Genomic DNA, 14,201 nt, shown 5'->3' with positions numbered 1-14,201 from the left:
AAGGAGAAACATCTATTATTCCTAAGAGCTCCATTTCCCATCCCTGCAGTGCCCCTTCATGGCTGTAAGCAGGATGTTGCATGGTCACCCCTGCCTTACAACTCTGCCTCCTTTCAGTGCTTGAACAAGAAAGTATACAATGCAAAAATTTATTTAAAAACGCAAAACCAGTAAAAGACATTTCCTGTGGCTGCACACCTTGTTTCTCAGGCAGGCATGCTGATCTCACAAATCACAGAATCACTTAGGTTGGAAAGACCTCTAAGTCATCGACCAACCTTTAATCCAACACTACCCTTATTCACCACTACCCCACAATCATAAGTGCCACATCCAAATGTCTTTTGAAAACTTCTTTGGACAGCTGGTTTCAGTGATTTACCAAAATTTCAGCACAGGAATTTTTCCTAATGTCCTATCTAAAACTCCCCTGGTGCAATTTAAAGCCATTACCTCTCATCCTATCACCTGTTACTCAGCAGAAGAGACTGATTTTTTCAGTCACACCCAGCTCCCCTGCTTTTTTTTATGGGCTCCTTCCAAGGAGCTGTAGAGAGCAATAAGGGCCCCCTCTGAGGCTCCCTTTCCCCAGAGTAAACACTCCTAGCTCCCTCAAATTCTCCTCATAATATTTGTCCTCCAGATCTGTCCCCATCTCTGTTGTCCTTCTCTGGACACACTCCAACACCTCAATGTCTTCCTTGCAGTGAAGGAACCAAAACTACAGACAGGATTTGAGGTGCTCTGACTTCCTCACAACCCAGGGAGAGGTGTGAAAGGACAGACTTTAGATACTATGCTCTGACCTGTGCTGACCTCACTAATCAAGGCTAAGAATTTCTTCATTAATGCAGTTGGTGCTCCTGGGTTATCAATTAACTGTGTAGCCCCTAAAAGTGAAACATGTCACTTCTGAGCTGCTACATGCTACTGGAGCAATTCTAGTGATTCACTAATGAAAGTTTTATCGACCTGCCCAAGCTGTAGGAGCTCATTCACTTTTATTGACACATCCCCTTAATTCCTCTTTTGAGAACATTAGTTAACTGACTCAGATTAAAACAGGTGACCCCATAGAAGCAAGTGATTTCTAAATTTCTTTTCTCTGGTCACAGCTGTGCCACAAAGGTGTTTCCCTTTCTTCCACATATTATTTCCATTCCTGCTGGATGTATTCCAGGGTTGTCCAAAAGGTCCTCTTGCACAGAGCATGGGCAGCAGCTCTTTGCTACCAAAGACTGATCTCTACCCTAGCAGTGTAAGCAAAATTATTCTTAGCTCCTCTTTTTTTTTTTCTTTTTTGGCTGATAATAAGACCCAAGGGTAGATTAATACTTAGAGAATTAAAGTTTTGGATGGCTAAATGAAAAACTCAAGCAAATAATCACAAATGAAGTAAGAAGAATTAATAAGCCCATGAGGTCACTGCTCGTGATCAGCTCATGTCAGGAGGCAGGGAACTTGCAGTCATGCACACAGCAGCTGTCACCAGCCATGGAGAAAGGAGGGTGGAGTCCATATCCCATCAGTGAGTTCACCTCCATTCTAATCCTACACTTTCCATATTTTTGGAGCACAACTGCTGCTGTTTTAGCAGGAACTGAGCTCAGCCCTGCCAGCCAAGGGGTATAGGGGGTCAGGAATTTCCAGGCTGCTCTTCAGTCCAGTCCACCCCCCTAGCTGATGTCATTTATAAGTCCCTGTACTCTCTCTGCTTAAAGAGAAATCTAGATCCACCTACTCTCTGCACTTTCTGAGCTGTTGATGTATCACAGAGCTGAACTCAGCCAGCCTGGGAATCTGTCCCACAAACACTGATGCATGCACCAGTAAAAACTGGTTGTCATGGGTTAGGAGTCTGTGGGTGACTAAACCAAAGGGCAAATAAAAAAATCAGTAATATTTCTCAGACCCAAAGTGTATTAACCTGAAATGGAGAAACACTTACTCAGTATTCAGGGAAGCTCCCAGTTCTATTCCCTACTACCAGCCAAAGATAAAATGTTTAATATGCATTGTGCATTGCACTGAGTCTGGTTTGGACAGCAGATATCAGAGGGAGCTGTTTTTCCCACCTGCATAAGCAGTGGAAGAGCTTGTCCCCATGCACAGATGAGGAAGACCAGCTTTTTGCAGCAAAGTGTACAAAAGTGGGATTGGTGTACAGAAGTGGGCACAAGAAACAACACCCTCTTCCCATGTAGTTTTTTGGGCTGGTTTGGGGGGGATGGTGGGGGGTTTTGGTTGGTTTGGGTCCAGCAGTTTTCCAGCCTTCAGAGCTTGTCAAGTTTGGAAAAAGAACAGCCAGGATCTGAACAAAATTGTCCTTGTTCTTTCTTAGAGCCCCCTGCTTATTGTGCTGCTGCAGCAATGGGTGAGAGTACATGGGCACACAACTGCACTTGTGTGCTGCAGGTTTCCTTCAGCTAATTCAGGTTTTGCAAGTCTTGATGTGAGTTTTTCTCCCTGAAAGAGTAAAATAAAAAAAAGTCACTGATGATTTGTTCTTTGGTTCTATTTTGGTGCCAATGCATCATTTAGCACTACAGCAATCATCAATATCCATTCAGCCACCATCACACAACATTTCCCTGACATTCACTGCATCATTTGGAAAGTGATAAAAATCCCAGCTTAGAGTAGTATATTCTTTTGTGGTCCCCTAGTTCCAGCAACTTTTTAAGGTACTGGAAAAAATTAGCAACAAATTACTCTATGAATACCAAGGCCTTTTGTTGCAGTGTCCTGAAAGTTTGTAATACAGTCAGATTTGAATTAAATATGACAAAAATTAAGGTGCCCTGTGTGACTGCTTGCTTAGACGGTGAGGTAATTATAGATGATAAGGAGATCTGTTTAGCAATCACGCCTAGTCTCAGGAACCTCACACCACTATTGTGCTTAGCAAGAAGACACAATTGTTATATTGTTTTGGAATGTGAGAAACCAGAATTAGCAGTGGCACACCATAAACTTAATACATAGAGTAGCATTTTTGACATTGTAAGTATCAGTGAATTAATTGTTACCAATATTTTATTTTTTCAGGGAGCATGGTTTTGCACATGGGTTAAAAAACTGTAAAACTGCTCAGTAATTTGTACACTGTTCCTTCAGCAAAAATACCATTATGTCTAAGTTTTTGTTGACCAAAATAAAAATAACTTTATGGGTACTGGTTTTTTCTTGTTTTGAAAGGAGACTACAGCACAAAATAGTCATTGTCCTATCTGTACATCCCAGTGAGATGTGATGGCAGTAGTAACAACAAACATCCTGGAAGAGATATCTTCACCACGGAGTCCTGCCCCAGCAGCTCCCAGTGCCTTCCTTTAAGCCACTATGCTGTGGACTAAGATAAGTGGAGTGTATACTCCAGTTAATTTACAGTGACAGTGATTTTTTTATTTGGGCAGACTAATAGAAATGGAGAGTTCAAACACAATATTTCACACATGGCACAAGGACTTTTGTTCCCTCTGCCTGAGCAGCCCTGAGGGCACACACCCTATTTATCCCAAAGGATGAAAAGGGAACTTTATAAATAATACTTTAATTTTTTTCCTGTGTTGGTAAAGTGTCTTGTCCAGGGTTAGAATAAGCGGATCTATTTTGAGACTCTCCTTCACAAGCACATGGCATTTTAAACTCAAGGAAGCAGCTGGAAAAAAAAATGCCACATTCAGTTCTGTTCAAGACTGAGTTTTGAATCTTGGCTAAGTTTAACCAGCCAATTAAGGAATGTAAGTCAGCTTGCTGATCTGTGCCTTTGAAAAGGAAACAGCTCCAGCCTAACCACCTACAAAATAAACAGCCATGCTTTTCAAAGGGGGCAATACACAAAGCTGTGAAAGCCTCAGCAGAGCAGGAGGGAGGCAGCACCAGGAAGAACTCATTTGGTTCTGAGTGAGGGACTTCATGAAACATTTGAGACACATTTCAAAATTGAGAGTGAAAACACAGCAGAAACCTCTCATAGGGCAGCAGCAGCCAAGTCAAGCTCCCAAACATCTCAAGTGCAGCTCCCACGCTGGAACTGTGACACAAACCAGCAGCAGAACTATTTGGCATAGGCAGCATCTTGGAAATCCAAAGGTCAGTCTGTGGGAGAAAGTTATTGTGTGAGGAGGTGATGAGGTAGCCAGGAAAAGCACAAGAACACCAAGAAAAGAATTTCACTCAGGCACAAAGTCACTACTTATCATGCAGGAAAGAATTTGGTGTCACTGCATAGTGCCACTGGAACGTCGAGCCTGTGCTTCAGGAAGACTGAAAAAGCAAATAAGACACGGAGAACATGGGGAAAGGAAGGGCAGAGAGAACAGAAAGGAGAATCACTGTGGTTGTGTCTACTTCAAGGCCCTGTTGTTACACTCAAAAATGACACAGCACAAATAGAAATAATGCAGGAACAGCTGGATCACAATTCAAAGTAATATTTGTGTGGGGAACAGAGGCACCCTGGGACTCTTCAGCCTGGAGAAGAGGGAACTTGTTCTTCCATGTGCTGGTGGCTGCAGCAAAGGGCAGGAGGAGGAGATTCGTGGCTTCTTAGTATCTAAGACCTAAGGATATGAAATGAATTATCTTGCAACAGAACCAGAATGAGCGGAGGAAGCACGTTTCCATGTGGCACATAATTAAGCTCAAATACCGATAATTCTGGAAGCCAAAAGTATAATATGGTTGAAAATGTAATTTGACAAATTCATGGAGGAAAATCTATTATGGGCTGTGGAACACAAAGCCACAAGTCTCCAGCTCAGAAAATCCCTTAGTAACAGGGAGGGGAAAGTTTTATGACACATTAGACCCCTTCCCGCACTTCTTTTTTCATTTTCATAGGAAGCAGAAAATGTTGTCTCATCTGACACACTACTGCTATTCCAGTATTTCCAAATTAGCTGCCCAACATGCTGTCACTGGAGTGTCCTGAGACCCAGCTGTTTGGCTGGCTGTACCCTGCAGGATCTGTTGGGAAAGCTTCCTATCTCCTATCTGCAACTACTCTCCCAATGTGTAGGGTATGCCCTGTGCCTTTAATATCCCAGTTATACAAAGATTTTTCTACTCCATGAGGAAAATTATATAGATTATATTATAGAGTGGAATAAAATGTTTGTTTGAAAAGCTTGATCAGGGTCACATCCTAAATTAGATGAAAGGAAGATTCCTGTCCAAATCTTACAGATGGTTGGGGCTGGCATCCAGTCTGCCTCAGGTTTTAGTCCTATTTTCTTCAAGAGCACACTGAACTCATCATCTCATAGAACAAGGTTTAGCAGTGAGCAACTGCTCAAAACTCAGAGAAGTCTGCATGGATAGGAGGCAAAATGCAGTGTTCTTCCCCTGAGAGCAGAGCTATCACGAAAAAATGTAGAAGTAATTTAGTCTTTCTCAAAAACAAACAAGGAAACATAAAACCCTCCTCTTTTCTTCGATCATAGTGATCTTTATATAATCAGCTTTGGATGCAAAGCTGGCATGGAAAATTCCAGTCCAAATGGTGGAAGTTTGAGAAAGTTAGACACATGAAATAGATGTAACCAAGTTTTCAACTACCTCAGGAAGATGCAGTCTTCTAATTGAAGGGTGTGAAATCCATTTACTGAGAAGACAGCACAGCTGAAAAACCCCTGTTCTTGTGCACAGCACCCAGAATATGCAAATGCACCCTATCTGACACAAACTGCTGTGTCCACCCTGCTCTTCATCACATTTCACAATTGCAGGGTCTTATATATGGGTGTAATAAATATTTCAGATGGATTGAACTAAAAATGTCCTCTGAGGAACTTTTCACAATGGCAGGTAGTGATAGAACATGGGGAATAGTTTTAAACAAAAAGAGAGGAGAGATGTAGATTAGATGTTAGGAAGAAGTTTGTTACTCAGAGAGTAGGGAGGTACTGAAAGGGTTTACCCAGGGAAGTTGTGGATGCCCCATCCTTGGAAGTGTTCAAGGACAGGCTGATGGGGCTCTGAGCAATCTGGCCTAGTGAAAAGTGTCTCTGCCTATGACAGGGGGTTGGAATGAGATGATCTTAAAGGTCTCAGCCAACCCTAACCATTCTTTCACTCTGTGATTCTATGATTTGTAACTCCTCTCTTCTGTGTTCATCTGAAAATATCTGTTCTGCTTTTACACTGCCCAGAGACCAAGGGAGCACCTGGCAGACTTTCTACTTAGAATTAATTCTATATTACTGTTTCTCACTTTTTTTTTGCACTCCTTGGGCAGATTCAACAGGCTGAAAGGCAGCAGAAGCACTGTTTCTAAAAATACAACTGATAGATAACTGTGGTCTCCACAAGCTTTCTGTTGGGTCTTCTCCGATGTAGTAATGAACAGAATGGCCTTGCTGTAGAACAGCATTCTCCTGAAGTTTCTCCTGAATAAAAGAAGGAAATTGCATTTACCTGGTCATGTTACAGTGAGGATAAAGCACAGACTGAGTAATAAAAGAGATTCATATGTTTAATGCTTCCAGGTGTTGATGTGGTCTTCCTGCTTGAACTTCTTATATTTCTTCAATATCTCTTGTTACTGACTTGTTTTGTTTAGGTTGAATGTTTTCCTGATTCTCTTCCACTCTTTGCTTTCTTTAAACTTGTTAGGTATTGCTCCAGGACACAAAATAAGCAGGAAATCTTGTGAGGCATCTTTTTTATCTATTTCTGTAAAATGTAGTTTGAAAAACAGAGCTTGTGTCCTCATTTGATAGAGGAACCAGAGAAATGGTAAGTGGCATTTATAAACTGCACAGTTTGTCACTTAGCTCATGTATTCTGCTACCAGCACTGAATATGCTATCTTAAACACAAAAATTCAGGCCCCTAATCTCAAAATCTGTAGGTACTTGAATAAAAATCTAATCACTTTTCCTGTCAGTGTTCTTTGCTGTCTGAGTGCTATAAGCAAAGCATCTTCCTTATGCACCACTGGCATTAAAGGTCCTTCAAGAAAAAGTTAGGTTCTCCATTAAAAATGTGATTTATTTAATTTCCATGGGGGACATAAATAAAGTTTAGTACAATTCTCTTCCTGAATCAAAAGAGCATCTAGGTCAGTCATTTCTACTGTTGCTCTGTAGTGTTAATGTTTTTTATCACTTGGAATATGACTCAGAATTAGAGACAGATGATCTACTGATTAGGAAAGGGGGAGTTGCTAATTTAAATAAGGAGTCACTTAATGAATTAAAATGGTACTTTAGATCTAAGTATCTAAGCCTGTAAAAATTTTAGGAACACTATAAACTCTTGTATTTTAAAAGTAGGTTGGGTTAAGATTATTTATCCTTAAGGGATGGTATTTCAGCTATGCAGATGGAGAGAGGACTTTGAGCTCTAGAGAGATTAGTCACTGCCAGTAACATCACCGCTATACAATAAAGAAAGTATATTTTTGGGTATAATGTTACTGCTACACAGAGAGAGCAGTTCCATAGCTGAGGTAAAAGTTTGTTATTTTAATCAAAAATATTGACAGGGTAGGCAATCAAATATTTTTTCTTAAATATTCTTTTGTCCAAAATTTCGAACCATAATGGTTTGGACATGTGCAAGCTGAAACAATGAAGCTGAATATAGCATGTGCAATTTTTTATCCAAATATTTCTTCAGTCTGGATACTTGGTGACTATTATTAAAGAGTTTTAAAGTTTAACTGTACTTTGGAAATAAAATTTTTCTTTTTAAAGAAAAAACAAACCAAACACTTGCTAAAGAAAATATTTTTTGTTGAGAAAACCAAAACAGTAACAGATTTAAGCCTTGGTGCATGATACAGAATTGAAAACAGACATTTTCCCTAGGAATGTCCATTTCATCAAATTTTCCACTTTTACCAAGCTGTCGTTTTTCTACACACAAGGTGGGGAAGGACCATTTTCATGACCATGTTTCTATTACCTCTATTATAATTTCCTACTTTTCATATTAAGCCTGCCTTTGAATTGTGTTACAGAACTGCTGGCTGCCTCACCCCATCAGGTTTTTGCACCCGCCCATTGCTGGGAATCACAGAATAGTTTGTGTTGGAAAGAACCTTAAAGATCATCTTGTTTCAACCCTCTGCCATGGGCAGGGACACCTTCCACCAGACCAGGTTGCTCAGAGCTCCATCCAACCTGTCCTTGAACACTTACAGGGATTGGGCTTCTCTGGGCAACATGCCACGGCCTCACTACCCTCACAGGGAAGAATTTCTTCCTAATTTCCAATCCAAATCTACTCTCTCTCAGTTTGAGGCCATTCCCTCCTACCCTGTCACTCCAGGCCCACATAAATAGTTTCCCTTTATCTTTCTTGTCAGCTCACCTAAGGTACTGGAAGGCCACAATGAGGTCACCCCAAAGCCTTCCCTTCTTCAGGCTGAGAAATCCCAATTCTCCCAGGGTTTCCTCACAGCAGAGCTGCTCCAGCCCTCTGATCACCTTGGTGCCTCCTCTGGACTCACTCCAGCAGCTCCATGTCCCTCCTGTGCTGGGATCCCAGGGCTGGAGGCAGCTCTGCAGGTGGGGTCTCACCTGAGCGGGGCAGAGGAGCAGAACCCCCCTCCCTGCTGCCCATGCTGGGGGCTCAGCCCAGCACAGGGGGGTTCAGGGTCCCAGTGCACATGGCCTGGGCATGTCCAGCTCTCACCCTCCAGCATCTCCAAGTCCTTCTCCCAGGGATGCTCCATCTGTCCATCCCCAGCCCGGGTTAATAATGAAAAGGCTTCACTTGGAGCTTATTTATAACTTACTAGTTTTAAAGCAGGCTCTCTTCCACCACAGCTTGATACAAGCGTTTCCTTCACACATTTATTAGAGAGCAGATGCCTTCAGCTCCTCTGCAAGAGCAAAATCTTCAGTCAACTCTTAACTCCATTTGGCCACTTAAAATGCCACTTTCTTCAGAGAGGCAGGTTCTAGATTGCCTCTCATCCCCTCAGTGTGCTTTTCCACAGCACCAGGTTCTTATGCAGAAAGCTATTATATGAGGGGCTTAATCTGATTTTTTTCCAGCCATTCCTTGCAGTGCTGTGTAGCAGTAGAAGAGGTGACTGGGGATTCTTGGGCATCAACTACACCTGGTTCAGACTGGGATGTCTCAGCCCTATGAGGGGACTCAACAGTGGAACTATTCCTTTGTCATGGGCACAAGCTCAGCCAGGCTGCAGCAGGGACAGGAGGAGGGGAGTGAAAGAGAAAAGACAGGGAAGGCAGAAGCCAAAATTAAGAACCTATATGATAGCCCAAAACTGCAGTAAAAGACAGGATTGTGCCTAGCAATCTATTTTTAAATCAGCTGACAAGAATCCAATGTGTTGTTTGGGTAAGGACACTGTGCCGGTTTATAGCGGAGACAGTCGTGGGAGGGGAGAACAGTTCAAATCCCCAGTTTTTCTTCTGCTCATCTCTTCCACTCAGAATCCCAAACAGCAACACTGGCCTCCAGCTGCTGCACTGGGACTGAAGTGTCAGGTATTGGAGCCTCAGCTAGTCTGAGCTGGCCAGTCTCCAGGGATTTTTGGTGGTTGAATACAAGCTGAAGACTTGGCCCTTCATTACAAAAATCACTATGCTCTGTTAGCAATAAGGGGAGAAAAGGCATCCAAAAAAGAGGGAGGGCTGAGAGCGGATGTCAAGCAAGCCAGGCTGTCTAACATCATCTGGAGTTTTGACACAGGCTCTCCATTGTGCCAAAATGTCTTTTAATTTGTAATCATTCATGAAATGGGCTTTGGAAAATCACCATACATTTTTACCTCTCCTTACCCACATTTGAACTGCAAAATGATAAACATTGTTTAACTTTGAGGTCGAGGGAAGCCTGCAACTTTTATCATCCACCTTGGTTTGAAAGGTTTTCACTCTGTCACACATACACAGATTAACAGACCTGAGGTATTTGAGATGTCAGTGGCACTTCAGTGTTTCTGTGTCCTGCACATGATGGGTGTGCAGTAGAACAGCCCTAGTTACACCTGGGAATATGGACTCAGAATCGTCCTGGTTCTGGCTATTGCTGTTAACTGTGTCAACAGAGGCTGTGCTTGGAATATTTTGATATTTTATCTCAGTAGTTCCCAGGAATACTGCCACCTTAGATAAACGAGTATCTCTGTTTCTTCCCATGAGACTTTCATTGAAAATGAAATCACTTTTCCTGACCTGAGCAACTGAGATGAATCTCAGCAGGAATTTCTGCCAGGGATGACTTTGGCTCACAATGTCACTACCCATGTCCTACTCAGAAATCACAGCCTATTGTTGAAGCCTGTAAAAATGTAAGATGTTCAAACTCCTTGGAACATTTCTACCAATTTTATTCAGATCAGGTCCATTTTGTAATGCTCAAAGTGGAAATACACCGTAGAATATCTGACAGATGGACAGAATGGGAGCATGACACACAACTTCATCATGGTCCACATCACACAAGAACCTTCCCAAAGCCTGTACCTGTTGTCAAGTAAACACACCTGATGATTAGCACATTGCAGATTTCTCCTTGAAAGGTAAGTCTCAAATTAATTATCTGCAAAGGAGAATATTGGAACTTTATCTTTGGCTTCATGTATGACTCTTTTTCCATCTATTTTCCTTCGTTCCTCCATGTTTAGTTTCTTTACTGTTATTCCTTCCATTTACAAGCCTATTTTGAACTCCATTCCTCAGCGATTCAATTTATTGTCTCTTTTTTCTTTTCCTCTTTCCTTCTGGCCATGGACAACTTGGAAAAATAATTTTTGGACAAGTCTTTCTCTTATTGCCCAGCTACCCATCAGAGGATACCTGACTTTGCCACACTGCAGTGTTTCATATTTTGGTGGCCAGGAAGCAGCACAGCACCCAAGTTACAGCCCAACTCAGCCAGAGACTGCTGCCCAAGAGCCAAGCCTCACACCATGGCTTCCAGTTTGTTGGGTCCCTTTGCCATATGATAAGCTGGATCAAGAAATGCTCTGGCTGAAAATGAAATGCACTCAAAATTTGACTTTTGAGGGTCAGCCTCCTCCTGCCCAGGCCTGCACCAACACTGGGAATCTCCTTTGCTTGGTAGGCTCCTATTGATGGGAAGTGGTGAGTGGCACAGCTCAAGCCTCTGCTGCACATTGTTCGTGTGTTTGCCAGGAAATCTGGGAGAGAGCTCCAGGGTTTTACTGCTGTGTTTCACTGTAATGGCCCTAGTTTTGCAATACCTGGTGTGTAGTAGGCTGTGTAGTGTCTGTAACGTGAGGCTACAGCTTCAGCCTCTACAACCATGACCCTTCAAGAGGAAGAACTGTAAGAACGCAACTTGAATTACTAGAACTTAAGAAAAAGAACAACCAAAACTATAAAATATATATTATTACAAAGTCACAACATGAGCTTACTTTAGTATATGGAGCAATGTTATTATTGTAACTAAACCACTGTTACTGCTTATCACTTACAGAGTGGGTGTTAAACAGATCAAGATTGCAAACTTACCTTGCAGAAAATTCAGGGCAGTGGAGAGGAGCTGAAAATGTTTCGAAATCAGAACAAAATCATGTGACTTCAAAAATCAGTAATGGATTAAAATTTTCTTTCAACTTAATTTAGAACAGTGAACATATTTCCAATAATCCATTTGGATAATGTTTATCCATCTCACTTGAGCTTCTCTTATGTTAAATGTGATGTGTTAGTGGTTGTATTTAATATGAAACATGTTAAAGATACTTGAATATAGAAAGAAAATGAGATGAAAATGTGATAAAATCAAAACAATTTTATCTTATATCAAAAAATGTTTTGATATTATTAAAATAAATCAAGAAAGTAAAAATGAAATGTTTTGACTTTTCCTTGTTAAAAATATTTGTTGAAATTGACACGTTCTTGCAAAACATTTGGATTTCGACAAACAGAATTCTTTTTTATAGAAGAATTGTTTCCCTGAGCTTTAATTAAAAGCTGGCTAACTCACAGATCTCAAAAAATAGTTGTCAGTGGTGAATTATTACTGTGAGTCAACTACATGATGAAAGGGATTTGTTCATTGAAGAGTGCTATTTAATATTCTGATCTGTGATCCTGAAATAAATATAAAAACATTTCTGAAAAATTTCTTGGTGCTAAGGAGTTTAGCAGGGTGACCAGGGCCATCACATAACTGAGCAGTAAATGAAATGCTGGGAGGAGACCAATGGAGGAAGGTGGTGTCCTGCTCTGATACCAACATCAAAAACTGTGAGAGTGGGAAAATACACCAAGGAAAGGATAAGTCAAGTTAGTGCCCTTTGTTATTTTCTTCATGAAAGACTGAAAAGCGATGAGGGAAATGAGGATAAAAGGTTACTGGGGCTTTTTTAAGGACAGATTTTTAGAAAGGAGTTTAAAGCAGACAAGCTCAGGGCAAAAATGAAGCAGCTTCTTTTACAGATGAGTCTGACTGACTGTAGAAAAATGGTAATTATCAACATGGTAAACTCATCATTTCAGGATGTGTTTACTGAAGGCACAAGTTATTTTGGTTCAGCCCAGGAGAAGAAGAGGAAAAATTATCTAACCTGAGTTAGAGAAAAGAACAGAATAAGTGCTTTTAAAATATCCACTATATTTATAATCTATGGGAGTCTACACATCAATTATTTGCATATGGTGAGTAATCTGTAGATAGCCAAGATTTTTTAACTGAATCGAATTATGCCAAAAATCAGGAATTTATTATCAACACTGTCAACAGTTGTTGAAAGTGGATGCTTGGATTAAAAACATCCTGGACATAGTTTCACAAAATTATTTCTAACTCAAAATTTTGGTACTAAATCTAATGAGACTGAACTTTTAAGCTTTGTTTTAGGAATAGAAAAAGAGAGCTGATCTAGAATCACTGCCCTGGTGGCAGGGAGACTCACACAGATCCAAGAGGGATACATGCTTTCTTTCCTGATTCAAAGCTTCCTTGGTGCCTCCTCCATTGCCCAAGACCTCAGGATGTTTTCAGCAAACAGAACATTTCTGTAGAAACATTTCACTCTCAGCAAGCACTGTTTCCTTGGGAAAGAGATTAAAATATTGATCAATATAATATCAGCGTTTAATTCCTGATCATGCTGCAAAACTAATTGTGCAGAAATAGGCTTGCAGTTTATATTTCTATTATGTTCTTCTCTACATGTAAAATGGGAATCTGATCTTCTTCTACCTTTATACCCATTCTAAAGTCCTTAGGTGGAAGATTTCTCCCTGTGTGTGTGTACTTATGCACAAAGTAAGAAGCATATCAGTTCATTTGTAACGTAGAAGATGCTTGTCCTTCTACTGTACTCTATTTAAAAAAAATGAAGCCAACAGGAAGTGCAAGTCAGAGATCTTATCTGCCATCCATGTCTTGAATATTATATATTTAAATAAAATATTGAATTATACGAAGAAATGAATTAATTGTATGCTATATGTTTCTTTGCAGGACAATGTGACAGTGGGATAACATTTTGTAATTTCAAATAATTTCCCATAGCAAGGAAATTTGCCAGCCAGTTGGCTTCTTTTACTCCATTTAATGCACTCGTGATGGATACTGGTTAGTGTGTGAGACAAGAAATCCTGTTCTCTCTAGCTCAACAGAAAGCACTCTGGGAAAGGCTCAGCTGGCAGCGAGGTAAAAAGCAGGTCCTGTAACCAGACAACAGGTTGTAGAGCTGGCATGTGCTTGCCTTGTGCTTTTGGTTTGCTACAATCAACTATCTTCTTTGGAACCAGCAAGAAGATTTTGTGTGTCTTGGTTCCCAATTGCTACAGGTTAGGACTGAGGTTTTCACTAAAACACTGTCAACAACTAAGTCTAATAACAGATAAAGTGATAAAATTGTTGTACCATCTTCTGGTATTTTCAGTCTATATTTATAGATAGGTTTACATTGTATTTATTTTTTGTGTTATAGTTGTTAAACAGAATTGTATCTCCCATTTTTTTCTCAAAGTCCAATTAATCATTTGCAGCAAACCTCTGATTTAATCTTGCCACTTTATTCAATATCTCTTCCCCATCACCTTGGGTGCTCCCTTTTATTTTATGCTCCTGTTTTTAAACTCTCTACTGTCTCCTGTGTCAGAGCACCTTTTCGTTAATCCCTTTTTTTCCATTACCTGTCCCATAATTCTTTCTTTGTCATTCTCCTCCGCTGTGCTAGCTCCTCTTCCCAAAAGTGAGACACATTTTTCTTTTGGAACCTTGCA

The sequence above is a fragment of the Oenanthe melanoleuca genome, chromosome 1A (assembly GCF_029582105.1).
Source record: "Oenanthe melanoleuca isolate GR-GAL-2019-014 chromosome 1A, OMel1.0, whole genome shotgun sequence".
Classification (NCBI taxonomy): Eukaryota; Metazoa; Chordata; class Aves; order Passeriformes; family Muscicapidae; genus Oenanthe; species Oenanthe melanoleuca.
Note: the sequence above shows the minus strand (reverse complement) of the source record.